A 27,412-nucleotide genomic window follows, 5' to 3' on the forward strand; every position below is an offset into this window, starting at 1 on the left:
CACAATTACCGCTCAACCATTTAAATTAAAAATTTGATGCAACAGACTTATTACGATGCAGTCTAATCATATTAATTGAATTCCCTCACCACGATGAGATGAACATGAGTTTGGGACTATTTCCACGCCGTGGCGTTATCGCGGTACCCTTTGCTTTCGTGATCCAAACATGCCCCAAACCTTGTCCAACAATCTAAAACTTCTTTGAGACATACTTCTTACATCCTTGAACATGACTTAACTCAAAAACCAATGTCTTGGGGGTCGGAAAGATCAAATAAAAAATCCTCAAAGTTTAGGGGTCTTGAAAATGACTAAGCCCCAATACTTAGTTAATTTTTTAGGCCTTAAGCCCCTCATTTGTGCAACTAAAAGTTGAGTGGAGCTAAGAATTGTATAGGGTATTACAATATCTCCCCCATGGGAACATTCACCCTCGAGTGAGACTAGTTAGACTAAGAGTACTATACTAAGACAACTGAGATCACATACTGAACATGAATAACTGGGAACATGAATACATAACCGAGTCTGAAACATGATACATAAACTGAACTAATTTTGTGAATGCATGAAATGATATGAGAAGGATTATATAGATGGAACTGAGAATGGGAAAGACTCAATCTAAGGAAACCTGTTACCTCAAGCTGAGTCTGAGTTTACGGAGAAAAGATAAGGGTACTTGGTATTCATAACTGCTTCTACTTCCCAATTATCTCCCTCAACAGACTGATTCTGCCATAGAACTTTAACCAAGGGAACTTTTTTATTCCTTAGCCTATGAATTTGATGGTCAAGGATCTCAACTAGGACTTCTTCGAATGAAAGGCTATCATGAGCACCTGTACTTTCTAAAGAAATAGCAACAACTGAATTGCCAATACATTTGAAACACCGAATGGACTAATGCCAAGTCTACAGGTAACTCTAGCTCATAAGCTACCTTCCCAAAATGGTTCAAGATTCTATAAAGACCAACATATCGAGGACTGAGTTTTCCTTTTTTGCCAAAATTCTTCACTTCTTTCATGGGCAAGATTTTCAAATAGACTAAATCACTAACATTAAACTTAAGGTCTATTCTCCTCATATCTGTATAAGATTTTTGATGGCTTTGGGCTGTCTTAAGCCTCTTCCTAATCAACCGAATTTTCTCCATCGCCTCAAACACTGAATCTGGCCCTATTAAAGTAGCCTTACCTGCTTCAAACCAACCAATATAAGATCTACATCTTCTTTCATAGAGAGCCTCAAATGGAGCCATCTGAATAATGGAATGATAGCTGTTATTATAGGTAAACTCAATCAAAGGTAAATGGTCTTCCCAACTACCTTTAAAATCAATAACACATTCTCTCAATATATCCTTTAAGGTTTGAATGATCTGTCTGATGATGAAAAGATATACTGAAGTAAACTTGGGTACCAAGACCCTTCAGAAAAGCCATCTAAAAGTAAGAGGTAAACTGAGTACCTCTATCTAAAATGATAGATAATGGAATCTCGTACAACTTAACCAACTCACTAATATAAAGCCATCTAAAAGTAAGAGGTAAACTGAGTACCTCAGCTGAGTATAAAGTATGTACTAGCAAGAAATAAGCTAGTTTAGTCATTCTATCTACAATGACCCATATCTAATCATGCTGATGACGTGTAAGAGGTAATCCTATCAGAAAATCTATGTTCACCACTTCCTACTTCCAAGTGGGGATGCTGAACTCCTATAATGTACCACTAGGTGTCTGGTGCTTAACTTTAACCTATTGAAAATTTGAACACTTATCCACAAACTCTATAGTATCCTTTTTCATACCATTCCACTAATAGATTTTGCATAAGTTATAGTACATCTTGGTGATTCCTGTATGAATGAAATATCACGCACTATGTGCTTTTGCCAAAATTTACTATCTCAAGTCAACAATACATGGAACACATAACCTACCCTGATAATGCAACACACCTCTCCCCCTTGGGATAAAACCTCTACTTTTTGATCTCTGACTAATTCCTTCAACTTAACCAAACTGGGATCCCTATCTTGCTTTTCCTTTACCTCAACAACCAATGAAGATTTTGAACCACTCTGAAACCATACACTGCCTTCAATTGAGTCAACTAGCCGAACGCCTAATCTAACAAACTGATGAACCTCCCAGAGTAACTTCTTCTTATCATCCTCAACATGAGCAAAACTACCCATCAAAAATCTACTAAGGGCATCTGCCACTACATTGGCCTTGCCTGAATGATACAATACACTCATATTATAATTTTTTAACTAAAAAAGACACCTTTTTTGATAAAGATTCATATCTTTCCATGAGAACACATATTGCAAACTTTTATGATCTATGAACACATCGACATAAACACCATATAGATAATGCCTCAAGATTCTTAAGGCAAAAATAACAACTGCCAACTCAGGGTCATGAGTAGTCATAGGGTGTAAGCTGTCTAGAGGCATAGACTATGACCTTACCTCTCTATATTAATACAAAACCAAGACCAACTCTAGAAGCATCACAGTAAACTAAAAACCCATCTGATCTATCTAGCAAAGTCAAGACTAGGGCTGAGGTGAGTTGAGTCTTCAACTTTGAATACTCTTCTTACATAAATCTGACCACTAAAATTTGACTTTATTTTGAGTCAATCAAGACATGAGGGATGCAATAGAAGACAATCCTTTAACAAACCATCTATAATAGCCATTCAAACCCAAGAAATGCCTAATATTTGATCAGAGATAGGTTTGGGCCAGTTTCTCACTACTTTGGTCTTTTGAGAGTCAACTCGAATGCCATCACTGGAAATAATATGGCCAAGAAAACATATATATCTTAGCCAAAACTCAAACTTATAGAACTTGGTAAACAAGTGATAAGTTCTAAGGGTCTTCAATACAATTCTTAGATCAGAATAAACAAGAATATCATCAATGAAAACTACGATGAACATATCCATGTACTGCTTGAACACTCTGTTCATCAAGTCCATGAAAGCTAGAGGGCATTCATTAGTCCAAGGAACATATCAAGGAATTTTTTAGTAACCATATTGGGTTCTGAAAGTAATCTCGGACTGTTATATTCTCTGACTCTAAGCTAATGATATCTAGATTTGAGGTCTATCTTAGAGAAAGTAATAAATCCCTTATCTAAGAGATATTTCAACTATTTTTTCAATTTCCTAAGCTCAACTGGAGCTATTCTATATGGTAGAATAAAGATAGGCTGGGTATCTAGAAGGAGATATATTCCTAAGTTAATTTTTCTTTCAAGAGAAACTCCAGGAAAGTCTTTAGGGAGCACATCTGGAAATTTCCTTACTACTAAAACGGACTCGAGTCTTGGAGTCTCAGACTTAGAGTCTTTGACTTACACAAGATGGTAAACACACCCTTTAGCTATTATTTTTCTACCTTAAGATAAGAAATAATATGACCCCTAAGAACAGAGGTACTACACCTATATTTAATGACTGGTTTATTGAGAAATTAAAACTGAATAACTTTATTTCTACAATCAACTAAGGCATAACATAAGTAGAGCTAATCCATACCAAGAATGACATTAAAATTAGTCATCTCTAATTCCACAAGATCAACCGAGGTAACTTTTTGAGATATTGTGATCGAGCAATTTTGTTATACCCATCTGGCGATATTAGATTTACTTACTGGGGTGACACTGAGAAAGGTTCTGCTATAAATTTGGGATTAACATCAAAATCGACTACTATATAGAGTGTTACAAAGGAGAGTGAAGCTTTGGGGTCTAATAAAGCATAAATATTGAGAAGAAAGACCTACAACATACCTATAACTACATAAGGAGAACTTTCCTGATCCTACTGGGTCTGGAGGGCATACAAACTATTCTAATGCTACCCACTGGTTGTGTTGGAAGTGACACTCTACTGAGTCGAGCGACCGGCTGGGACTGGAGGATGGTTAGACTGGCTCTGCTGACCAGCCTTTGGGAAATCTATGACTTAGTGGCCTGGCTTTCCATATCCAAAACAAACATCACTACCAGCTCTACACATACCCTAATAATTCCTGCCATATTTCCTGCAGAGCAGATTAGTAGGACCACTTTTCACACTACCCTTAGACTTAGAGCCTAGTACCCTATCCTAACTATCTTTCCTAAACTTACGTGCTGATGCATTAGATGAAGATGAAGTTGGGGATGAAAACTTCTAATGGAACTGAGAATGGTTGCCACCTTCTGACCTTGGCTAAGAAAAGTTAAAACTACCTATTTTGGCCCTCTTATTCTCCCTCTCTTTTTCTTTAAGCTTATCTTCCTCAATTTGTTGAGCATGAACCATTAGTCTATAAGTCCATCTCCTTAACCAACATGGCAGTCCTACACTCCTTTACCATACTATCAGCTACACCAGACATGAACTTACTCATTCTAGACCTATTATCAACCACCACATTAGGAGCATACCCACCAACTGAGTAATCTTAAGTGAGTAGTCCTTCACACTCATGTTTCCCTACTTCAAATTAATAAACTCCTAAATCTTAGCCTTTTTTAACTCTACCGGGAAGAACTTATCTAGAAAAACTATGGATAAACCTTCCCACTTAACAGGCCCTGCATCAACACCATGATCCTTCTTCCACTACTTAAACTAGCTGTGAGATATATCATACGACTGATATGAAGCCAACTCTGCACTCTCACTCGAAGTGATGCCCATAATATCTGTCACTTTCTGAACCATATCAAGAAACTCCTACAGATCCTCTTCAGACTTGGATCTTAAAAATAAAGGGGGATTCATTCAAATGAAATCCTGAATCCTAGATGCAACTGTATTTGCCACTGAATTGGTTGGAAAAATAGCTCACTGATTTTTTTGAGCATCTACTGAATGGGATAAGTTAGTAAAAGTGGCTCTGAACTTAGCGTAAGAGAAACACTCATTTAGGGGATCTTCCTAAACAGGCAAAGGTACAGGCTGGTTTTCTTCTTTCATTATTTCTTCTGGGAGAAATGGTCTGTATATGGAATGAAGGATGAGTTAGAAAGAGAGTTTAAATAGAGCTCATGCTCTTTCACATGACCTGAATACTGAAAGAAGGGAAACTTTTCCTAAAACATCTCATAGCCTCTTGTCCATAAGTGTGGTGCTCTTTACACCCATTTATAAAACTCTACTCAACACCTCTTTTAGACACCCTAGGATATTGTAAAACCTTAAGCTTTGATACCAAGTTTTGTCACGACCTGCCTAGATGCGATAACGGTACTTACGATCAAAAGTGACCATAAACTAACCTATGAGCTGGTACCTGCCATGAGCACTAAATAAAATAACAATAGTACATGTGTGCAAAAGATAAACTACTGAATGCAATAGTAATATAAATACTGAAAATATGGTTTAATCACAAGTCTGAAATATCTAATAAAATACTAAAATATAACTATCATTTAAAATAATTGATAATACTAAAAGGACTGGTAAACCAAATAACCACCTAACTGACTTTATGAAAGCCTCTAACTAACTATAGAGTTGATGGGACAAACCTCCAACTAACTCTGACTGACTGAACATAATGAAATACTAAAGTACTGAATAAGAGATAATATATCCTAGATGGATGAGGGCTCACTACTACAGCTGCTGAGTAACACTGTTTGTCTAACTATGATCGGTAAACTAAGTCTCTAAATCTATGATATAAGACATCATAGCACAAAGAAGAGTATCTAGTCAGTACTTTGAATGCACTAGTATATGAGATGAGGTATGGCTGAAATGCATGGGGTACTGTGCACATAAGATAAGGACTAACTGAACAACATGAAATAATTGAGTATAACTAAAAGACTAAGATTTGTATAACTAAATAACTAAAAATCTGTATGCTTTGGTCAAGCAAACCTAAACTAAATATACACTAAATACTATACTGAGACTGTGGGAGGTATCATATAACCAACATGCCCTAATTTGAGCTAATTGGAGTCCAAATTGTAACCCCAGTTGAAAGGGTGTCATTACCATGCCATAGGTACTAACACTAGCTGTGTGGATCCACTACCTGGTGTCCTAAAGGCCTAATGAGTCACCCTCAACTGGAAGGTACTCTAATGAGATATATGTCACCATCAACTAGCAGGTAAATACCTTGTCAACCTTCAACTGGTAGGTAGACATCTCTAACCTATGCTGGCTACGTAGTTCTGTAACTTGGGGATTATTACTAAGGGTCACACCCTCTACTATCAGGTGAGCCCTCATCCTTAAATTTACTCAGAGCTAAATCCTACTCCCAACTAAACTGATACTGGAATTGAACTGAACTAAGCTTGACTAAAGATTATTTCAAACTTATAATGCTCGTCATGATTACATCCACTGAGTAAATAATAGAATTTGTGGTTTAACTGAATCATTACTGAAATTATCTAATTTCATGTAAAACACTTAGGTATCGGGTATTCATAGCCCACCAATACTGAATGATCATTGAATGTAATAACAAGCTTAAAACCTGGAGTAAAGAATCATGGTTCAAAATCCATAAGCATAGACATCCCATCAAACATATGGGGGATTATGAAATTAAACATGGGAATTCTTTAAGTAGGTGAAAATAATATAATTACATGACTAAAATCATAAATTGCAAATTTAACATGGAATTCACTTGAAATAAAACATGGGAAACTAAAATTCAAAGCATGAAATCGTACATGGGATGAATTGAATTAAAATCACCATGAAAACATAAATTAAACCCATCTTAAGCAATGCAAAATACAATAATGATAGAAAAATCTATTCTTCAATTGAAAAGAGGGAGGACTCAAGAATGAACACCCCACATACCTTAAGCTTTTAACTTGAAAGGAAAAATGCTATTCTTGATGCTTTTTTGAAGGTTCTTGAACTTAGGGAACTTGAATTATTGATTTATTAGGAAGAAAGAAATTGAATTTGTGTTCTTAGGAACAAAATAGCTTTCTAGAGAAGAAAATTAGAGAGGAAGGGAAAATTTATACTCTAACTAATGCCCAAGTCGTGATATGAACGATTGGGTTGAGGGGAAAAAGACACAATTACCCCTCAACCATTTAAATAAAAAACTGGACGCGACAGGCTTATCGCGATGTGGTCTAATCGCAGTCATTGAATTCCTTCACCATGATTTGGTGAACATAAGTTTAGGACTATTGCTACACTACGGCCTTATCGTGGTAAACCTCTAGTTTCATGATCCAAACATGCCTCAAACCTTGTCTAAAAAATTTAAAACTTCTCTGAGATATACTTTTTATATCCCTCTGAATATGACAACTCAAAAACCAATGTCTCGGGGTTAGAAAAATCAAATTAAAAATTCTCAAAGTTTAGGGGTCTTGAAAATGACTAAATCCCCAACACTTAGTGAAATTTTTTGCTGCTTTCTTTTTTTCTCTTGACAGTCCATTACTATCTATTCCAGACTATGGGTTGGCTTACCTATTGGCGGGTTATCGCAGGTGCCATCATGACTTGAGAAATTAGGTAGTGAAAAATTGGTATTAGAGCATAGGTTCATTGGTGTTATTGGTATAAGAGCTAAGTGCTTAGTAGAGTCCTATGGATCGATAAGGAGACATTAGTATCCTATCTTCAGAGGCTATAGGGCAGTTTTAGAAAATTCTATTCCTTGTTGTTTGTTCATATTTGTATGAACCTCTAAGTACTTTCTTTGAATCTACTCTTTCCCAAATGGATTACACGAGGTTTTAGATAAATGTGGATGGGACATTTTTGTGTGTTACCAGAGTTTCAGCCTAGAATCGTCTAAGAAGTTAGAGACTGGTATCAAGGATCTTCAATATTGGCTAAAGGGTCTGGGGCTAGCCTAGGATCCAATAAAGTCTATGACTGCCTCATCATTTTAGGATATTGTGCTTGGAATTTTGAGTTTTTTCATGAATCCAGTCAGTGTAGTGCCCAGTACATAAAGTGGTCATCAGGCTAGAATTTTGTTCATTGGTGTTCAATAAGGTTCTTTATCAGTTTTTAAGGATGATATTGGATTTATCAAGTGGGCTAAAAACACTTTTATTTTATATCCTTTAGAGCACGAGATTGTGCATAGATTTATCAGAAGATTAGCTCTACCACTCCACTTGGCATTAGAGCATTTGATAGCAGTTGGGGCTTTTTTCCTTTAGATTATGGAGCATTCTTAGATCATAGTGAGGGCATCTCATGAGATGTATGGAGTTGTTTTCAAGAGACCATGTTAATAATATAATGCTAGTGGCATTCTATTTGAGGGTAGGGACCCTTCCAATAGGGCTCAACATCAGTTTTAGTCTATCGGGTCCATTTAAGTAGAGCTTCAGATTATAGGTGGATCTTAGATGGATTGTAATAATCTTATTTGATAGTGTTCTGATTAGATATTATGGATTCTTTGGTCAGATCTTCAGGCCATCATGGACATTTTGAGTCAGGATGTGTAGAGCATCAGAGAGTTCCAGGGGTATGCTTTGATTGTGGTAAGATAGTTAATGGTCTAGGGAGTGACCCAGGCATAAGTTGGATATCCATTGGGGGTCAACTTGTGTATCTAGCCATGTTAGAGCATTAGGGGTTTGTTATGACTACAAAAGGGCTAGTTATTGGTCTAGAGAATATCCCTAATTAGGATTATTGAGAAGATAGTAGTACCAGATGTAGGATTATTTCACTTAGTGTTTCAATTGGTTATTCAAATTCTTAGTTTGTGTTCAGATGTATTTTGTACTTCTTCGGGCAAAACAAGGACCATGACTTCAAATTTCGTTATTATAGGTGCGATTTTGATTTTCTCTTTTTTTTTTTAATTTAAAATGAGTTGGAGTTTTCATACCTATTGGTGTTTATATACCTTGATTTCATTATATGGACTGTTGTAAGCTTTGGTGTAGAACTATGCATGTATGAATACCCCAGTAGGTATTTTCTTTTATTAGTGGATTGAGTCATTTTGTATTGTGATTTCCTTGGGGTGAGCACTTTGGAAAAATTCTTTTTCCTTTGGCATCTTGGTTGTGTTGTGATCTTAGAGTGGTATTGGTTGTTTTTCATTTTGTTTTCCACCTTCACTTTATACCGATGTTACTATTGTTATTGTTGTTACTTTTGGTGTTATTTAAACTTTGATTGATTCCTACTTGATAGATGGCTAGATTAACATCCTTTAGTTAGTGTTTCCTTTCTTGTGATTTATGGTCTGTTGACTTAGAAAGCTACCTTGGTTGGTTAGTTTTTCTTTTTTGTTAGTAATGTAAGGTTAGTTATTGAGCTAGTGGTTAGAGTGAATGAAGGTTTGACCTTCCATGATTTGTGGTGCTTCTATCTTTGGTGATTTTTTTCTAGAGTACGCTACTATTTTTGATAATTCAAAGGTTTTTTGTTTCAATTTTTTTGGTCATCGTCCATTAGTAGTCTTGATCTTGGTGTTGACGCGAGTTGGGAGCTCCGTTCTTTCTGTGATGTAGTTCATGGTTTAGTTGGGTTGAGGTTGGTTTAACTAGGTGGATTCAATAACACCCCAAAAGTCTGAGCTAATATTAAAGCCATGCTTTAAGTACAGGCATGACCAAAAATCATGTTTTGATTGTGTGAGAAATGATTTATGCAAGTGTTAAGGCCGCAAGTAACTCCTAGCACATAGTTAAGTCAAAACCTCCCTTACCAATTGATTTTTTGTGAAGAATCTTGCTATAGTCAACTTCAAATAATCATAACACCTAGGTTCCAAAGTATTTTTGATCTCAAGACCTACCAAATGATATATATTTCAATTATCTTTCTAACACATCTATTTTTTCCTTAATCTGATACTAGAGTAAAAAGTTATGCTCAATATACCAGAGGGTGTCTATCTACCAGAGTGTGACAGCTCGGGTGACGAACCGTCACAACTATGATGAACCGTCAAGGCAAGCCATCAGGATTAACTAGTAATACCAAAACTACTTCTAATCCTTCATTACTTCACAACACATGAAATTAATTAGAGAAACATGCGACTTTTCTTTATCAAACAAGAAATTAAAGTTCTTCATCTTCATCTCCAAGTTCAAATCCTCCAAACTTTAGGTAAAGAATCAAAAGTAATCAGGTATATGGGTATTCAATGAGGATATCCTTTCATCCTTATGCCCAAATTATGGGTTTTCATTAATGAATTCAATGATTCCCACGGACTACGATTTTTACCCTATTACGATTCTAAGCTTAAATTCAGTTATCCATGATATATTCTTCATTCATGAGCATTTTTTCACAATTATTTATGATTTCTTAAGGCTAAGGCATAGCATTCTCATTGTTCTCATGTCTATGCATGATTCAATGATATTACTTAAGATTTTAAACATATAATCAAGCTATGTATAACATATCAATTTTCAAGACTATTAAACATCATTTATCATAATTTTATGGATTTCAATCTCTATTAGTTTGGAATGACATATTTTCTATGAAATTCATTATCTTAAACGACTTGTCATTTTATAGCTTCCTAACATATTGATATTTAGTATTTTGGACATGTGTTATGAAATTTTATATCCTCTTTAGATTATAGAATTTATCATAGTAGTTGCATTCTTCAGAGATGGTGGGTTATGAACCCTGATGACTTAGGATTTCATGCATTGATAGCTAAATACTCAGTCCATACATTTCATAGTAGGATTCTTTTTGATAAGTGTCTATCACTTAGTCTCAGATATTAGAATTATTGAACTTCAGAATATTCAAATGTCAAGAATTAGGCCTTAAGTCCAACCTTATTTTCATTCTAAAGCTTAAACCTCATATGTTTGTTTTACGCATTTACTCTAGCTATCTCATGCCCCTATAAATGTACAAGTCTTATAATTTATAAATACATGAATTATATATGTATATATGCATTCTCATATCAGGATCAGAATCTTTGGCTCATAATAGTAAAATACATGACATGCATGACATCCAAATATGCCATCAATGCTCTTGAACATTTTTTCCAAAAACAAGATTCTTGATTAGTATGGTATCCAAAATTACATCAATAATCATGGATCAATTTTCTTATAAAAGCAAGGTTCACTAGTAGTATGACAGTCAGATATGACATCTATGATTATGGACAGGTTGACATCAAAATATGTCATCTCAGGTTGACATCTAGATATGTCATCTCATCGAGCTATCCATTATATTTAGTTGGGAGTAGTACTTAGCACCAAGAAGATGAGGGGATCAATTATCACCCACTAATAGGCTGAGACCTTTTGTAGCAATGCTTAAGTTACAAACTACGTGCCACTGTAGGTTTGTTTATACCATATCAACTTTGCTTGACCTTTATACCCTGTAAAGGTATATTTGGCCCTTTATTATGGGAATTATACATCAAACTCCTTGGTTAACTCACATGGCTATATGTCGGTTAATAGTACCTCCCACAGTTTCAAACTTTAGTACTTGTATGACCCACAGTTCATTCTAGTTCACATGATTTCTTTTATCTCAAAATATTCATGCTTTCATTATTTATGCTTATCTAGATGGGTCGTTGCTTCTTAATATATTGAATGAGTACATACATAGGCCTCTAAACTTGTTAGATTTTTCCCTGTTGGTACCTCAAGTAGGCAATGTTCCTATTGAACCCCTGAACCTCTCATAAAGTGTACCTATTAAGCAATTTTTCAGAAAACCATATAAAAACTGGAGTGCGCGGTGTCTACACGCGGATGACCTGGTAAATGCACCAATAATACAAATACAACTAATTTTTTATCACAAATAATCCAACAAAAAATGGAAAAAGCTTTTGAGATAATTTCTTTTTATTTAAGAACCCTAATCCCTATAGGCCTTCTTCTTCTCCAAAAAAACCTTTATTTCCTTCAAAGAAAAACTTCCATAACCTCCATCATATCTTCTTCCACTTTAAATTCTATTTACATATTCATTGAATTGATCCAATTAATTGTTAATTTTAGGCATCCAAAATCAAAAATTAAAAATAGAAATATGGCATGGAAATGGAACTTGTTATCAAATCTGATGGTGCTTTGATATTTAGTACATCTCTTGGAGAATGAGGAAGATGGAACAAATTTACCAAATTTGATGAGGCATTTATCAAACTTGATATAAAACTTTTAGCATCTATATTTTCATTTAGCCTTTGATAACAAATATTATTTAAGTTCAAAAGTGATGAGATTGGATTTTGGTGAGGCAGTTTGTGGTGATAAAAATAGTGGGAAGATAACGATAGTTGTGGTACAATAATGTGTGTCTTGGTGGTGTATCTTACCCATGAATCTTTGTACTTAAATTAATATAACAGTGGTAAGAAGGAGAATAAGATGTGAAAAAAGAACTAAAAGGGGAAAAACAAATGCATTTTAAAGGGAAATTATTTTCTTATTCTAGGTGGTGGTTATGGTGAAAGAACAAGAGATAATGGCAGTAAATTGATCTTGAAGAGAATAAGAAATAATTTTTGTAAGACTTTTCACTCTGTCGAAGGAGAGTGTACTCCACAAGTCGTGCCAGGTCAGCGAGCATGCTCAATAGGCACACTTCATGAAAGGTTTAGGATTTCAATAGGAACATGTCCTAATTAAGGTGTCAACACAAAAAAATTCAACAAGTTTAGGGACCTGTGTATGTATTCCATCTAATATACCTTAATATTACTTTTGATTTAAATACTTTATCATTAGTATGCCTAGTTGTATATCACTTTATTGTTTCAAAATATCATATTGTCTTACACTCATGCTTATCAGTTAGTGAATAATTGCATATTCTCATTCATATTAGTTTTATATTTTGTTATTTTTATCGAATGTCCCACATGCTCAGTACATTCAAAAGTACTAACTGCATACCTTCTTTGCCTATATTTTTCATTTGATATAGTTTAGGTGCTTACTATCAGGATCAGTGTCAGGCATATCACAACTTCCAACCAGAAAGTACTGAGTTCTCTTTATTCGAGGAGTCAAGTCAATTGTCATTCTATTATTTTATTTTGATTTGTATTTATTGATTAAGGATAGCTGGGGTCATGTTCTAATTACCTATTGTTAGTATTTGTAGAGGCTTCATAGATAGTTAGTCAGAGTTATTGTATGTAGTTTCAGTTTCTCTTTCTTCTTAGATTACAGATGTTTTAAATAAACTTTCTAATAGTAAATGTATTGAATCGGTTTCTTCCATAATTATCCTTTCTTCCAGTCAGTTAGATCTTGTACATATTTAAATTAGTTACTTATGTATTATAATAGTACTATAGGTTAGATTAGGATTACTTGTGGTTCTAAGTACTGTGTTACAACTAGGGGGTAGTATTAGGTCATGATTGGTATTAGAGCATATTGTTTAAGTGTCCTGGGGTGTCTATGAATCTGTCTCTAATAGAGTCTTGTGGAATAGTACAAAGATGTCTCTACTTTTATTCTAGAGGCTATAAGGATTTTAGGATATTTTTTCCTTCTTTCATATTCTAGATCGGGCAGTTAAGATGATCTCTAAGAAATTTATATAGATTCGAGCATTGGACCATTCCGTTGACAATGCCTTATCTTTGAGGTAATATAAACAGTCAAGCTTAAACTTCTATTGATAAAGTTTTCTCAAACAGAGTCTATAGATAGTTATTAGACTACACAATAGATTTGGAGAAGCCCATCAGTATTAAGTTCAGTAATTTTGAAAGTTTTCACTCTTGTTCATGAAAATAATATGGTGAGTTAAAGTCACATATGATCTCAGATCCCTTCTTATAATCTATGGAAGAATGACCTAAATTGAAAAGCATGAGTTTAGAAGTGTAGTAGCAGTACAATGGATATAGAGTTTATATGGATTTAGTAGATGTAGTTATGTATCCATTGAGCTAGCAAGGTATTATGTATACTTTATGGTGGCATTTTGCGAGAGATTTACCAATTAAGAGGTCTTAGAGCATGTTAATGCCTTTTTAAGGATATAGCCCAAGTAGTGACCAAAAAGATAGAGAAGCTTGCTAAGGTTGAATATGTTCATAAGATTTTAGTATACTAGTGTTCCCTAAATTCCCCAGTATAAGTAAGTTTGTATAGTGTATGATGAATTATGTGGCTATCTATGTATGTGGATTATGAATAGTCTGACTAATGCAAAAAAGTTTTGAATTCTAGAAGGAAAAAGTATATACTCTGGGTATTATGATACTTCAGAAGATTTTAACTTAGTAAGCATTTTAGTTATAGTATGATGACTATTGCAAGTAGAGAAAATTAAGAGTTGTATCTTAGAAGGAAGTACTAGCAGATGGTTTTACACTTTTAGATATAGTTTTAGGAGATTTTAGTATTTATGAGTATATTTATATCCCAGTCATTAGAGTTAAGTTCTTACAAATCAGTTTAGAGTTTAATGAATAGGTCTACAGACATAGAATGATGGCTTAAATCTAAAGGGAGATGATAGAACTAAGAACCAAGTCAGGTTTTACGATTCTAGTAATGATGCTCGTGAAGTTCTTGTCACAACCTAAATTCTCGAGTCATGATGACACCTACTTTACCCCATCAGTAGGTAACCCATACCGTAGTTCGGAACTATAAGTAATGGGCTAATTGGTGGGAAATAGAATAAATGCTAGAAATATACAAGTAAATGAAATTCAAACAATATATCATAGAATAATAAAATAACAAAAAATAAACAAATGAGGTGTAATGTCATCCCAAGACCTAGAAAGGTTGGTACAAGAACCTCTAATCCAAATGAATACGACTACTATCAAATTCCATATACAACAACCTAAAAGATAAAAACACTATCCAAAAATAGAAGATGGATAAAAGGTCAACCCCAGTTTGAGAGATCACTTGTCTCCAAATTCCTTCCAATATAATTACAACATTAGCAACAATAGCTTGTACTCAAATCTACACCAAAAAGGTACAAACATGTAGTATGAGTACCAAAACCACGATACTCAATAGGTATCTTCGACTGACTAAGCTAAATCATAATTTAAATACAATAAAGTGTGAGATAAATAATCTAAGTCAAGGGGAAAGGGAAAACCTGGAATAAAGATCCAAATACTGAAAATAAAAAACCAAAATAGATAACAATAAATAAAACAAAATAACTCTAACATAACTGGGCCCCCATAAGCTCAGAAGGCGTAAATAAAGTAAATAACCAACATGGCCCACCATAAGGCTAGTGGATACAATCAAGACGAAGTAATACCATTAATTACACCAATTATCTATATCTCAAAACTGTAATTATGGATCCTTCCATACCTTAAACACCAAACTATAGCCGGTTCCATAACCATCATAAATAACCTCTCAATACTAGACCTGAACCGAAACTAGTATCTCATATGATGGACTTGAACTAGAACTAATATCATGAATATTGGACTTGAACCAGAATTAACATCGTCGATAACGTCAGAATCAAACTGGTCTTAGTATCATAAATTTTCGTACTTGAACCAGTCTTATCATCTCCAAGCATAATTCGAGAATAAATCATCATATGTCCAAAAGTTCTGCAGGCTTAAGAATGAAATTAAAATAATGTATAAAGGCCTATACATCTACAAGGAACTAATCAATAGTAATCTTGACCTAAGTTGGACCAAAGGGGCCCACTGCTAACCCCAATAGGAAAATTCTACTCCAAACTACGCTAAGGTATCAAATCTCACTACAAGATGCAAAACAAGTCTCATTGTTTCCTAATATAGTAATCTACCTACAGAATGAGTAGCTAAGTCAATTACACTTAATTATTGTGCCTTAATCAGCTAAATAATACAAATTGCACTAAACATGCCTCCAAGACCTAATTTCCCAACCTAAAACTAGCATAATACTATATCAATACAATAATTAATCCCAATCTAGGAGAAAGGTAAGCCTATCCTACCTGGATGCTAAAGGAAGCTTGATAAAGTTAGCTAAATAGCAATTTTCCCTTCCAAGAAGCTTTATAATGATGCCATGCTATCAGAATAGTAATCGATACATTAATATGATATCAACGATACCCATATTGTGTTATTATACTTTGGGTCCCAAATCAAGTCAAAATCCTATGTGGGGCCTGCTTGCGGAATCACACTTTCAAAAATATCAACACGTCTCTTTATGCTCAAGGATCATTTACCGTCAAGAATGGGTAAATTCTGAGGTCAAATGATACCAAAATCACCCAACAAGAATCTAGGGATTTAGGTCTAATAGAAGAATTAAAACCAAGAATTAACAAAAACATATAATGATTTGGATGAGGAAATGGTTATTCTGAGCTCCCAAACACCCTATGATCTCCTAATGATTCATCACTCAATTTTCCATACTTTATAAGGGTTTTAGCTCTTTAAGACTTGTAAGAAAATAAGAGAAATCAGGCAAAGGGATAAATTTAATGCCCTCCAGGTGCCTCTTAAGACTCTAAATTAACCACTTAAGTGGTCACTGCTAAAATGGCATAATACTACTAAAGTAGTACCTGGCAGGGCCTGGACTTTCACAAAAGCAGACAGAATGCCACTTAAGTAGCATCCACTTCAGAAGAAAGACCTCTACTTGAGCGACTCGGCTGGAATGGGCCTTGGCCAATAAAGACACCAGCCGACTAGAAAAGTGGTTCACTAAAGCGACCAAAGGTCTGCTTTATCAGATACATAAGATGAGTTGCATTATTTGAAACTATGAAAATTCTAAGTTTTCACCAACCCCTCAAAGTTCATCCAGAATCCCATGAACAGAAACAAACAATGACACCCTATTGATGTTGCCCAAATTATACCCTCAAGAAGATATAATATGGTCTCTGTCAAATTATAGTAATCCAACTAGGTTGGGGTTGATCCAACAGGGAATAGGTTAAATCTATCTTTCAAACTTGCTGAAGTACCCGGAAGTACAGAAAAGTAAATGGGGGGAATTTATAGTAAATAGGGAAAAGTAACAAGTCTTGAATGCCTTTGGTTGTAATCAAGCTGAGATGAACACTAGGACTGTGTTCCCCCTGGCTTCCTAACTCGTAGGTTTCTTATGCTTAATCAAACTATCTCATCGCCACACATGCAGAAATCTGACAAGCTAGGTATTACTAACCTTCTTGTGAATAATTTGGTGAATCTCACCTTTTACCTTATGAGTCTCAGGATGTCTCCTTAATAACCCTTGTATTTGATCCAAATTTAACCATCACTTTTTGGGTATCAAGTTATTATATGAGGGTTAATAGCCTCGAATCACTATTGTAACACCCTTTTCCAAATGTCAATCTCTCTTTTGAAGACGATCTCGAATACAAGCTAGTTCTTAGTGTGGTCAATAATCTAGATGAAGATCAAAATACAAGTGTAAACAAATTAACTGAAGAAGATCACAATGCAAGTGTAAACAATAATCTAGAAGAACCTCACACTTCCCTTACTTTGTTATTCTTCCAAGGTTCCCTCAACCCTAGGTTTGGGAAGTAGCTACTCATAGTTACAAGAAAATCCATGGAATTCAATAAAAAAGCATAAGAAGTAATCTCACAACAATGGAAGAATAAAACCCAAAGACTCAAATTAGTCAGTCAACCGAAAACCAAGAGCAAAGAGATTCCAAGATCGAAATTCAATCTTAGAATTAAATATATGTTTGTGAATAGTATAAGTGCATAAAATGACTAAAAACACCAAAAGAGTATTTATAGGTTACATAAAACCATAGAAATCTAAACCAAAATTTATAGAGAAAACTATGTTGGTGTCCACTTATGGAGCCACTTACGGGCCATAAGTGGCACCAACACCATGTAGGTGGCAGGCTTCTCAAATTTGCGGCATCTTTTTTTGCACTGGTACCTACAGGGATTAAGTAGTACTTAAGTCCCGTAGGTTGGCCCATCATAAGTACCACAAAATCTTTACTTTTTTTGCTTCTTTAACTTTAATTCTCTGACACTTTACTCTGGTACCTACGACGCCGTAGGTGGTACTTATGGGCTGTAGGTTACCCATCGTAACAAGCAGGCTCATTACTGTAACTTCTGATTCTCTAAAGTTTTCAACTCTGAAACATATGATAAGCTACTTACGGTTTGTAGGTGGGATCTACGCCATGTAAGTTTCATCTTAAGTGGGCCCTTCTGTAAATCTTAACTCTTTTTCTTTCTTTCTATAGGTAGTACCTATGGCCCATAAATGGGGTCGTAGATAGGTGACAAAATAATTTTTCTACTTTTTTGGATAAAATTTTTAGGATTTCTAATGTAACTATAAATACCCCATTAATGTTTTACTATGGTGTTATGCACTTTACATACTTACAACATTATATTGATTTTGAAATGCACTTTTAATCTTGGATTTGTTTTTAACTTTTATGGTTTGAGATTAATATAAGATTCTGGTTTTCATTCTTAATTTATTATGATATTATTCATATTCTTTCTCTTAGTAATTCTATAGGTGTTATTTCAAACATGAGCGACAAAACTTCTTAACTAGGGTTGTGAGACCCCTCATGGAATAACGAAGTAGAGGAAGTGCAAAGTCTTTTTGTTTTGATACTAACTTGAGAGAGTATGCTATGATACTAGGAAAAGAAGATCACAACATTAATTTGAACCTACCAACCTTTATCTAATTAACTTATAGATGAGAGAAGATTGTTAATCTGGGATCTTCCACAAGGGTTAGTAATGAGACACTCTAAGACTAAGAGGAGATGAGTAAAACTCACCAAAAGGTGTTAAGAGATAGTTGGTGATAAATAACTTAGATTATGCATGTAAGGAACCAAGATAACTAACAAGCATGGTAAGTTTACGGTGTTAGGAAGTTAGGGGAACATAGTCCTGGCATTCATCTCATATTTGTTTCAACCAAAAGTGATCAATATTTATTTGTACTACTGTTCTCACAAAATCTTTACATTGACTTTCTGCACTTTTTGATTATATAAAGAAGTTCTTGATAGAGAGTTGTCTTATTCCCTATGGGTTCAACCCCAACCTTTGTTGTGTTCTTTATTTGATAGCGGTCGCGTTATACTTTCTTGGAGGTGTAATTTAGGAGACACCAAATTTTGGCATAGTTGCCAGAGAATGCGGTTACAGATTGATTGATTGTGGTTGTTGGTATTATTTTTTCTACTATTCTTAGAGTGTATGTCTGTGTATGCTTGGTACTCAAAGTTAAGGTAATCCTTTGATCCCACTTGATATTAAGCTGGAGCAGACTTTATGATAGAATCGTAAGATGTAAGATCACGAGCATAGGGTTCAAGATTACCCAATTCTCTTGAATTTGCAACCTCCGTATGATGTTTAAGAAACAGCCACACAAATCACTGCTTGGTTATTAGCTAAAGAGAATGCAAAATTGGTAATTTCCTGTCATATAGAAAGAGTGAGACAGGAACAAGAGTATCAAGCAGGACTCGATAGAGCTCGATCTAGAATATATAGAGCTCAATCACCCCTAACTTTTCAATACTTTTTAGATTTGAAGATCTGGAGGAAGATTTAGGGAATGTTAAGCCTATTGAGATAAGATATATCATTTCTCTTGAGTTTTCCCAAGAGTGAAGTTTGATATTACGAGTGTTATGATTCAGTTGCTTAATCTGAAGGGTGTGTCTATTGCTTTGCCGACGGATGATGCAAACATACACATAATGAATTTTGTTGGGATTTGCACTTCGTATAATCTACTTGGGGTGAGGAAGAAGCGTTGATACTAAGGTTGTTTCCATTTTCTTTTATAGGCAAAGTAGTGTTATGGTTAGAGAAACTACCTCATGGGTCCATTATATCTTCGAATGAGTTGCAGACATAATTCTTGGACAAATACTTCTCTCCTTATAGAATGCTACAGTTGAAGGATGAGATTTATAATTTTAGCAATTCTATTCGGTGGCATTGTACAAGACATGGTTGAGGTTCTAGAAGAAGTTCACGGTTGTTCCCACTCATAGAATTTCAGGTTGGAATTTACTCGAGATATTTTATAGAACCTTGAATGAAAACACCAAAGATATTGTTGATACTATCATTAGTGGGGCTTTTATGAGCCTTTATTGGGAGTTAGCTGTAGAAATTTTAGATCAGGTCTCTAAAACTTACCGAGGGTGGCATACTTAATAAGTAGAAAGTGGAGTTGGTACTTATGCTATTGGTGCTTCTAGTGGGAAGAGAGTTCTAAATGATATAGTGGCTCAAGAGGTTGCACAACTGAGGACAGAATTGGGTTACTTACAAAGTATTTTGCAACTATGAATGTAGAAAAGATGAATACAGTTGGGCCTTGAGGTAAATCTATTAGACATGATGAGTCTGACTTTGAGAAGGAGGCTAAGTATTTGGATATAGAGACGGCATGTTTCTGAGCCAAGGCCTAAGGATGCAATCAGGATACTTACAACTCGAGGCAAGGAAGTTAAGGTTGGAACTAATATGGGGATAAGTATAGGGATAAGGGTAGAGAGAGAGAGATAGTGACTGGAGAAGAGAGGATGATTATAAGGAGAAGAGTTGTGTATATGTTCCACCAGGGAATTGTGATGTTGACTCTAGGATGAAAGCATTTCTTTGTAAGATGGTAAAGGATTAAGAAAGCCTAAAGAGTTGCCTTAAGAAAATTAAGGTAGATATCTTAGGGCTGAGCCAAAAAGAATAATCACACGCTACCGTGATTAAAAAGCTTGAATAACAGTTTGGTCAGATGTAGCCTACATTGAATCAACGTCAACCGGGCATACTTTTAAGCAATACCATTTAGAATCCTAAGAACGACAGTCACTGCCAATCCATCACTACTCGAAGTGGTAAGGCTAATATTGATCCACCTATGCCTGTAGTTAATAATGTGAGGGATGCAGCTGAAATTTAAAAGTTAATGAATGAGGATACATCTCTAAAGCCTATAGTTGCGGAGAAAGATCCTAAAAATAGAGGAAAGAGTACGGAATTCAAACTAGTCTTGAAGCATATTCTGTGACCTCCCCCTCTTTTTCCTCAAAGGTTGAAACAAAAAAAGAAAGAAGGGAAGTACAATAAGTTTATTTCTATACAGAAGAAGTTTAGCATGAATATCCCTCTTCTTGAATCTCTAAAATAGATACCTAGCTATGAAAAATTAATGAAGGATTTAGTGACAAAGTAGAGAACTACCAGTCATGAGGATGTAGGTGGCTTGCATCATTGTAGCACAATTACCTCTCGATCTCTTGTGCAAAAGAAAGATGATCTTTGAGCTATCACTATTCCCTATACTTTTGGTACATCTAGATTTTCTAGGGCTCTGTCTAAATTAGGTGCGAGCACTAACTTGATACCGCTAGCAGTATTTATGAAATTGGGCTTAAGACCTTCCAAACCCACGATAATGTGTCTATTGATGACAAATCGTACAATTAAGAAACTCATGGGCATATCATTTGATGTTTTAGTTAAAGTGGACAACTTCATCTCTCTGGATGACTTTGTTATCTTAGATTATGAGGTTGATTTTGAGATTCCTTTAATTCTAGAGAGACCATTTTTGGCCATGGGTAGAGGATTGGTGGATATGGAAAGAGATGAGTATAAGTTTAGGCTGAATAATAAGGAAGTCATGTCCAATGTTTGCAAGACTATGAAACGGCCAATTGACATGAGGATGGTTTCAATAATAAACTGTATTGATGATCCTAGAGGCCAAACCTACCTTGATTAAGTTTAAGTAATCAAGGTACCCACATCGTGCAACAACATTAAATCAGGCGCTGCTTGGGAGGAAACCCAAGGTATCTTGTTATTTCTAAATTTGTGATAATTCATGTTAGTGTAATTGACGTTAGATCTACGCATCTAAGGTTCCACAGATATGTTACTAACTCTTTTGCTTTGTATCTACCTAATGCATTAGGGATAATGCATGTCTATTCGATGTAGGTTGGTCTAGATGTCCTCTTGGGGTTTTTATTACCATGTCTCTTTTCCTTGAAATATGTTTTTAGAAGAGCCGACATGTTTAGGTCGTATTGTGTTATATGTTTTTATGTGTTTTTTTTATTTAATTATAAGAAAAATAAGGAAACTGAGGGAAAGTGACATATTTTTGTTTTTTCTAAGTGTTTTAAGAAAATGATACCCCTCCAAAATTGTTGTGAACTGTGTTGTAAGTATTCCTGTGACCATTGTGTAAATCTTTTCATGACATTAGGATTAGAGGCAAAATAAACATAGCTTAGCATTGCATGAATTGGATAGGTTACTGTTTGTGATATAACCCTGTACCATGTGTGTGGGAAGTTCTTACCCAGTTCTCTTTATGCATTTAATCCAGAACTTGCCCTGTTAGTCTTGCCTAGATTATAGGATAGTTGGTTAGGACATGATCATAGGCCATTTTTGACTTAGTCCACTCTTAGCCTAAATAACCATCCAAATGTGAATAGGTGTCCCTTGATCCCTGATTTGAGCCTACATTGATCTATTTTCTTGTTTTTTACCTTTTCACCTTCCCAATTGATTTCAATGAATCTTTTTGGCCCTGGTGTCTTTTTGGACAGTATGCATCTCAACTCAGGCAAATCGCCTAAGTTAAAGGTGGCTATAATAGGCATGCATGACTAAAATTGGGTGCGTAGAAGGGTGTTTAATGTAAAAATTAAAAAATTACGGTTGGGTGTGGTAGAAAAAGAAAAAGAAGTGAAAAACTTGAAAAGAAAAAAAAAAGCAAGAAGAAAACCACACCCAATCCGAAAAAATCAATAAAGGAGAAAAAGAAGAAATAAAAGAGAAACATATGACCAAGCCACTTACGATTCGTAGGTGGGACCTACACCACGTAAGTGGCATCTCAAGTGGGCCCTTCTACAAATATTAACTCTTTTTCTTCCTTTTAAGCACCAAAACCTAGCCCCCTGCAAAATAGACAAAAAGACATCATATCTATAGAAACAAACCTAAGTACTTACATATTTTTTGTTTTTAAGCATCGAAAATGCCATGAAACCATGGAAAATCACCTATCAAATTTTTTACTCAAGGATTAATGGAGCCATCAAAATGTCTATCCGGGGGGGTTGTTTGGATGAAATATGGTCCCCACACCTATGGGCCATTCTTATTAAATTTTGAGCAATAGCCCAAAATGAGTCCAACAGCCTTGGGACCCAAACCAAAGGTCCCCTTAGTCCAAAATTAATGTTTTAGAGCTAATGAAATCATTAAAATTGGAATACGAGGTCGTTAAACTGAAGTTTATGCTAAATACCCATTCCTTACCAAGAAAGACTTCAAAATGGGGAATTGGTTCTAAAAATTAAATGAACTGCTGGATATTTGATCTATCAGCTCCAACAAGTCACAAATGACTTAGGATTGCTATAGGAAAGCTCTAAAAGGCTAAAATGTATGGAAAAATATAAAATAAACTGGAGGGTTATTATAATATCCACCACTAAAAATACTTTCATTTGCAAAAATAAATGGTTCAGATGTACCTGAATGCTTAAATAGGTGGGGATACTGGACCTATATCTTTCTCTAGATATCTCGTCCTCTATTAGGAGGCATCTCTACTAAACCTTAACTACTTGAATCTCCCTAGAGCACAACTGCCTAATGATGTGACATGGTTTCATGGAACTTTCGATGTATAAAACAGGAAATTTTGCAAGTACTTAGGCCTTTTTTGTTAGATGTGATGTGTTCATATGTTAGTTTTGTAAGAAAATATGGTTGGGAGAAGAAAAGGAGAAAAAAATGCTGAAATATTGTAGAAGGATACTTATTCTCCATAATTTGGCTCGTAAATAGTACTTACGCCAATAGTAAATAGGGTCATAAGTGGCAGAAGAAATTTTTGAAAGTTGATTTTGATTTTGAGAATTATAAAGGCCTACTTACGAGCATAAGTGGTGCCTGCAATCCCTATAGGTACTCCTCGTTAAGTAGGTGATCTGAAGGCTGGAAGTTTCTCTGAGACCTACGAACCCACCTAAGGTCATAAGGTAGTACCTATGCCTGTAAGTTGGGTCGTAGAGAGGTGCCAATATGATTTTTCTACTTTGTTTTACATATGATTTTTAGGGTCTTTGATGTAACTATAAATACCCCATTGATTTTTTACCACGGTGTTATGCACTTTACATATTTGCAACATTATATTAATTTTGAAATACACTTTTGATCTTGAATTTATTTTTGACTTTTATGGTTTGACATTAATTTGAGATTTTGATTTTCATTCTTAATTTATTGTGAGATAATTCATATTATTTATCTTAGTAATTCTATAGGCGTTCTTGTGAACATGTGTGGCTTATGAAGTAGAGGAAGTGCAAAGTCTTTCTTGTTCGGTGTTTATGCATGTATTATGGTTGTCCTTATATTGTTTGGCTTCTTAGCAACTGTAGATGCTAAGAACCTACCTATATTTGATAGTAACTTGAGTGAAAGGTTGATACTTGGAAAAGAATATCACAACATTAATTTAAAGATACCAACCTTCATCTAATTAACTTGAGACCGAGAGAAAATTGTTAATCTACGATCCTTCACAAGGTTTAGTAATGCGACACTCTAAGACCAAGTGGATATGAAAGAAATTCACCAAAATGTGTCGAGAGACGGTTGGTGATACATAACTTAGATTTTCCATGCAAGGCATCGAGATAACTTGATAAGCATAGTAAGTCTGTGGAGTTAGAAGTCAGGAGGAACATAGTCCTAGTATTCATCATGGACGGTTGGTATTTATTTTAGAAGGCTTTGTTTGGACTACTGTGGTTATTGGGTAGTGTCGGTATTTCATTAGGTTGGTCATCGGTGGTTGGTTATGGACAGGAATTTAAGAATTTCTTAAGATATTGTACACTATCTTGTTAAATGTTCAGAATTCATCAGACCTTGGGGTGTGGTGTGTTTGGTTTGGTTAGGTGCAGAGGGTGATCTTCGATCCACATGGGACTTGAGATACCCATCACGATCAGGACCTAGTTGGGTCATGACATATATAGCACCTCGAATAGTGCCATCTCAATACTCGAATGGCAACTATTATTATACGTAAACTCCGCCAAAGCTAAGTGCTGCTCCCACTAACCTTTAAAATTCATAACCCAGGCTTAGAGCATATCTTTGAGAACCTGAATAGTTCGCTCCAATTTCCCATCGGTATGAGGCTAAAAAGCATGGTAAGATCCACCTAAGTACCCAAATCCTCCGAAAAAGCTCTCCTGAATCTAGAAGTGAATACCAAGCCATAGTCTAAAATGAAAGATATAGGCACTCCATGCATCCAAACTATCTCATGAACATAGATACGGGCTAATCTCCTAGCACCGAAAGACATCTGAATATGAAAAAAATGTTTTGATTTGGTCAACCAATCTACAATGACCCAAATATCGTCTAAACCATGGGAGGTGCGAGGCATTCCACTTTCGAAATCCATGACGATCTGCTCCCACTTCTACTCGATAATAGTCATTCTATGAATCAAGCCACCAGGCCTCTGATGCCTAGCCTTCGCCTGCTGGCAACATAAGAAACAAACTATGAAGTCCGTCATATCTCTCTTTATACCACTCTACTAATAATGCTACCTCATATCTCTGAACATCTTAGCTATCCCAGGGTGCATAGAGTATATGGAGTTATGAGCCTCACGCAATATCGATTGAATCTAGTCACCAGACCTTAGAACACAAGTGAAACCATCAAATATTAGAATTCCCTTAGTATATATGGTAGCCCTCCTAGACTCAGCACACAACACTTGATCACAGATGACTCAAAGTCCCCTTTCCTCAAACTGGCAACTTCAAATCTACTCAAATAAGGTATAACTCACCTCAACACTACCTATGATCCTCCTAGGGCCTGAAATATTAAGTCGTAATAACAAATTGGCTAAGCACTGGATGTCTCATGTCAATATCCTCTCAAAAACTGAAATAAAAGCCAAACTACTTATACTAATCACCTTTTTGATCAAGGCATCTGCTACCATGCTCACTTTGCTATGATGGTATATAATGGAGATGTCATAGTCTTTCAACAACTCCATCCATCTATGCTACCTAGAATTAAGCTTTATTTTGGTCATAAGATATTGAAGACTATGATGATCGGTGTAGATCTCATAATGCACACCGTATAAATAATGTATCCAAATCTTAAGAGCAAAAATTGCCACTCCCAACTCTAAATAATGTGTGTGGTAGTTGCATTCGTACACCTTCAGCTACCTCTATGTGTAAGCAATAACTTAGCCTGCTTCAGCAACACACAAACGAAACCAACATTAATAACATCAAAATATAAGGTACATTTTCTCTCCCTCAATAGGAAGAGCCAATATAGGGGCTGAAGTGAGAAAACCCTTGAGCTTTCAATAGCTCGACTCATACTCCTTGGACCACCATAAAGGAACCTCCTTCCAGGTCAATCTAGTCATCTATGTTGTGATAGTAGCAAACCCTTCAACGAACTACCTATAATAACTAGAAAAACCAATGAAGCTATGAACCTCATACAAAGAGGTAGGCCTGTGTCACGACTTGATTTATGAGTCATGATGGGACCTACTAAAACCCTCCAGTAGGTAAGTCAAACCATACCCGGAGCTAATGCAATGGGTTGATTTTGTAGGAAATTTCCCAACTTAGGCAGAAATGAACCACATGCTTAAATAATATGCAAGTCATTCTAAATAGATAAGATAGTCAAATACAATACCAATCTTAAAATTTGGTGAGATAGTACAAGAGAATCTAATATCAATAATATAGCCCAAATGTCTAAAAGATAGTCAATACATATATCTCAAAACAAAAGACTAAATATAAAAATAGAAGGAAATGGGTGACTAGGGCTCCAATAGCTCACCCTATCTCCAGAATATCAACAACACATGAATTCAGATCAACAACGTCAACTAGTACTCAAATCTGCACCAAAAAGGTACAAAATTATAGTATGAGTACCAAAACAACGGGTACTCAGTAGGAATCATCGGTCAACTGAGCTAAGTCATGATATGAGAATGATAAAATGCAAGATAACAAAACTAAGTCAAGGTACAAAATTGAACCTAAATCATCTCCATCATCACTGTAAATAAATAGTACATAAAGCAAAATAATAACGACCACATAATATAAAGAATCAAGCACAAGCAAACATAACTATGAAATTGGTTCCAATACGTCAATTGGTGTAGAAAAATAAAGAACTCATCACAACCTCCCATAAGAATGGAGAGTACACCCAAGAGAAGAATAGTCTAAGTATGCATCATTTACAACTAACCATCTTTATCATTTAACCATTGTTCCACAATTCACCATTATTCAGC

This window comes from Capsicum annuum, chromosome 2 (assembly GCF_002878395.1).
Source record: "Capsicum annuum cultivar UCD-10X-F1 chromosome 2, UCD10Xv1.1, whole genome shotgun sequence".
Classification (NCBI taxonomy): domain Eukaryota; kingdom Viridiplantae; phylum Streptophyta; class Magnoliopsida; order Solanales; family Solanaceae; genus Capsicum; species Capsicum annuum.